The sequence below is a fragment of the Adiantum capillus-veneris genome, chromosome 9 (assembly GCF_014529385.1).
Source record: "Adiantum capillus-veneris isolate H3 chromosome 9, ASM1452938v2, whole genome shotgun sequence".
Classification (NCBI taxonomy): Eukaryota; Viridiplantae; Streptophyta; class Polypodiopsida; order Polypodiales; family Pteridaceae; genus Adiantum; species Adiantum capillus-veneris.
Window position 1 is genome coordinate 9,583,244 of NC_140939.1, and position 4,756 is coordinate 9,587,999.

General features: G+C 43.1%; 1 pseudogene; it reads left to right on the plus strand.

Moving 5' to 3' along the window:
- Nucleotides 1–1,893: 1,893 nt before the first annotated feature.
- Nucleotides 1,894–3,790, plus strand: LOC147450115 (uncharacterized; annotated as a pseudogene).
- Nucleotides 3,791–4,756: the final 966 nt, after the last annotated feature.

A 4,756-nucleotide genomic window follows, 5' to 3' on the forward strand; every position in this document is an offset into this window, starting at 1 on the left:
AATGTTTGAAAATGCAAATTTTCTATTGGCTTATCTTCTTTTTGGTTGTTTTAGCACATTCTCTATGCACATGGTGCATACTTCATGGACCGCTATGGTTCGCTTGATATATGGAGTACACAAGGCATGGAGAAGTCCCACTATCGAGCAAAAGGAGTCTACTTCAAGAATACTCGGCATGGTGGTGGTGGTTCACACTCCAACTACCTCCAAGAGATGTTTAACTGGTTTTTTAGGCACACCTTTGGGAGAACTCGCACGATTGAGAAAGCAAGAGAGTCGATGTTAGCAAAGCAGTTACGCAACACCTCCCGTACTGCAGCATTCGAGAAGTGGAAACGCTCGCTAGCGTCCCTGGGCCATGAAGCTTGGCGTGCAACTAAGTATCGAAAAGGCAGCGTTTGGGCGTCGCGTCAGCCGTCCGCATGATCCAGGTTTACTTATTAAATTCAATTGGTTTATTTGAGTTTCACTTAATTGGCCGCATAGTGTGAAAGGGCCCAGATCTCAAAAAAAACTATTTAAAGGTTGAAGGCGCTCATTTTGTCATTTTCCCTACTAGGTGCTACCATGAAAATAACAAAACAAATGGCAAGGATTGCATATCCAGCGGGGCCGGATGGACAACGACTCAAAGGTGCAGCAACAGAAGCTAGAACTTCACAAGCTCAAGGTGAGGTCCACACAGAAGAAGTTTGAGCTTCAAATCAGCATGGCCAGTCCTCTACAGCAGCAAAAGAGAGAAGGAAGCATCGCCTTGTTGTCTATTCATTGGACTCCAACGATTCTGATGACAACAGGGAGGATGAGAGCGACCAAGGAAAAGAAACAAACAACCAAAAGCAACTGTCAAAAGGCTCCAAAGAGACGCAAATGGATGAAGATGCCCCATGGGTTGGCGTCAAAATACAAACTTATGAGGCTCACATGTCTATTGGGGGTAAGACACTCCCTAAAGGGAGTGGACCTACACCATCACATCCGCTCAATAGTGAAGAGCACGAATCAGATGGAGAGTAGGTGGAATCAGATTATGAGGTGTTGGAAGTGCTTGTGCAGAAAAAAAAGAGAAAGAGCATTGTCTACAAGAAGAGGAAGCAAGTTGCCCCAACTCGTGCAACAAATGTACCTCCACGTCGAACTCAGAAGGTACGAAAGCGCAGCCGTGCTTTTGCGGAGATTCGCCACTATCAAAAGAGCACCGAGCTCTTGATTCGGAGGGCCCCTTTTGCAAGGATATGCAGGAAGGTTTTGCAATTGTACAACACTCAATTTTGGATGGGCGCCGTGGCCATAGAGGCAGTCCAAGAGGCAGCAGAGCAATATCTAACTAGCACATTCGAGGATTTGAACCTATGTGCCATCCATGCAAAGCGTGTAACCATTATGCCCAAGGATATGCAACTTGCTCGCCGTTTGCGCCATGAGGAATAGCTTGTAATTAGGCATCAAACCTTTTTGTATTTACGGAACTTACAAGTTTGGGAAGAATTTGAATACAAACGTCTTTTGATTGTATACCCCACTCTGTGCATTGTATTGGGAAGAATTTTGAATATAAGCGTCTTTTACTATATACCCCACTGCGCATTGTATTGCTTTAATTCTGTACCATGCAATGTAGCACTGGTCCAAGCTTTGTCTACCTTCTATTGTATGTATGTAGCCATTAGCTTGTTATTGTGAAAACTTGACTATGTTAAGCACCTTGGCTAAGTGGGGCATGCACTTCTTGATGCATCCATGCTATGTGAAGCATTGAAGCAAGGGAAAACTCACTATTGCATGGCAAAATGGGACACACGTAGCATGGGATAAGTTGGAAGATTTTGAGGATGAATTAGAGAGGGCATATGAGTGGTTGACTAATCATAAAGGAAAGAGGAGGACATCATGTTCCAGCAGGAAGGAGGTGAGAAAATTGTGGGAAGCATGTGAGAGATTGAGGGATGCATATGCAGCTGAGTTTGAAGATGAATTAAGTGATGATGATGACGGATGGGTTGTCATGGAGACGGACATCCATCATGTGGGGATACCAAAGGTGGAGGAGAAGGAGGTGCAAAAGGAGGTTGGCCAAGAGAGCCTAAAAATGCCCCTAGATACCCCTACCCGACCACTGGAGTGTGCTCATAGAGTGGAGACGAAAAATCCATTGCTGAAATTGATGTCGGTGTTGTCACTTGTCAATGAGATTTATTATTTAGAGGAGAAGCAAATCATACATATTGAGGATGTTGTTCATGGAAATGAAAGACCATTTGAAGAAGCGGATAATGTGAGGAATGGACAGGTGGATAGTCGGATGAACGGAGAGGTGATGGATAGAGAGAGGAATGAAGAAGAAGAGGTGATTGATTTATTTTTGGGTTCAATTGAGAATGTATGTAGGATTACAAATGAAGAGTCAAATCACGAAAAAGTTTCAAAAATCAGATGTACTCAGGAGGAATTTGCAGCAACAACAATGAACAACTCAATTTCGGAGGAATTGTCACCACAAAGATCCGCAGATGTAAATATGCAGTTAGCAAATCTTGTAGAAATTGTATCCCAACAATGTACACATCAGTTTCGATCAGAAATTCAATGGGTGGTAGCTCAACAAATGCAAGTGGGAAGTCAAAAATAAGATCATGTGGAGGATCAACAATATCAGCAGGATAAAAGGCAGCAAGGTAAGGCGGAGCAACATGAGGTCAGGGAACAGAGCCGGGAAGAAACCCTGGTTACCTCTATCCTACCACGGAAGTGTGTCCATGAAGCACATGAGGATTATCCCTTTTTGATTGATCGAAGTGTCATGTTCATTGGGAATTCACATACATTTAAAGAGGACAGTTGTCAGCAGTAAATGGAGGATGTGCATGCTAATGCAGATATCATTGCGGAATTTTGTCATTTCAAGCGGACTTCAAAGCAAATGTCAAAAGAGGATGTCAAAAGAGCCAAGCAACAATTGCAGTAGCAAGGACCAAAAGATGACAGCAGCATAACGGAGGAGATTGAGGATGATGATATTCATATTGGAAGTTGGAGGTGGCATTCCATATTGCGGCAGTTTCATATACATGGATATGAAGAGATATTGAGGGCAAATTTTCAGTTGATAAAGCAAGTCAAATTCTGGAAGATACTGAATGTGATTCAGACTCAGATTCAGATTCAGTCTCAATTTTGGATTTGGATTCAACTGCAATTTTGGATGCAAAGACCAATTCAGATGCAAATTTTAATGGAAGCAGTGGAAAGTTTGATGAAGAGGTATGACAATCAGTCTCACAAGGAGGATGACATCGATACTCAGTGGGGATTAACAACATCATTTTCTTCTTGGATTGGACAAAATCAGAACAAACATGTAGGAGTTGATAGGGCAATGTTGTATAAGGGACATGAAGAGGAGTATCCCAAGTGTCAAATTTTGGATTAGATTCATATTTCGAGTGAGATTCAGATTGGAATTCAGATTCAGGTGGAAATGCAGATGCAAATTCAGATATTAAAAGTTCTTGAAATTCCAAAGTGGATGTTGCGGAAGGCTAAAGATATTGCAGCAAATGATGAAGTCATCTTTGGAAATGCAGATGGAGCTCAATTTTATCATGGCAATTGTCAAGTCATTTGTAAATTTGGGAGTCAAGCAGATGATGTAAACGTGGAACTAGAGAATGTTCAGCAGAATGCATATTTAATGTCAAAGTATGTTCAACATGTAAAAGGATCTCGAATTCAAAATTCGGATTGCGGATTGGAAGTTGGAATTCAGATTGTGGAATTTGAAGTCTAGAAAGAGGATAGTCAGAGGAATGGAATTGGGCAAAAGGGTACAGAGGTATTCATAAGTGGGGGTACTCATTTTAAGGCTAAAAATTCGCTCAGAGCTGATGTGACTCATTTAAGGACGAATATTTTTTGGGCAAATCTTGCATGGCGTGCCCAAATCGAGGTGAAAATTCATCATTTTAAGTATAAGATGGAGAATGAGAGGCTGGTTGCAGAGATGGAGGAGTTGAAGAACAAAAGAAAGGGAATTGAAGTAAGTGCATGGGATCTAAGTAAGTGCACGGTGGAGCTGAGCAGTGGCGTTTTGGAACCAGATCAAAATTTGGCAGGTGGAGTGGAATCGGAAGTGGAAAAGCAGGGGGAATTGGAAGTGGAAAAGCAGGCGGAATCGGATGTGGAAAAGCAGGCGGATCTGGATGTGGAAAAGAAAGCGGATCTGGATTTTGTGGCACAAAAGGCTGTGGAGAGAGATGCCGAAGATGTTGCTGGGGAGAAAATTACTTGATCAAGGGATTGTGGGTCGAGGTTAGCCTATGGCTCTAGCCACCGGGCTGTGCCAAGTGTTAAGCCGAGGGAATTTTGGATGTTTTACCTTAGTGGAATTCGGAATCTCAACTTTTGTACTTTTGGGATCCCAAGTGGTGTTCTTGGGAAAGGGCTTTGCCCATTGGTATTCTCCAACTATGTAACTGTCGATCAGTGTCTATTTGGGAATATGATGGCAGAAGTTATGTCGGAATTAGTCTGTTGTCAGTTTCTGTGTTCTGTTCTAGTTCTAGTTCCATTCTAATTCCCATGTTTGTCTATTGTGAATGTATGTGCCTTAAACACTCCCCCTCCCACCACTACCCTGGCGCTGTCCCCCTTCCTGTCCTCTCGTGTGCTACATCCCAGCCCGCCCCCAGCGCGCACCAACCCTGCCCGCCATATCCGTAGCCTGGCTACTGCCCTCACCCGCTGCCATTTCCAG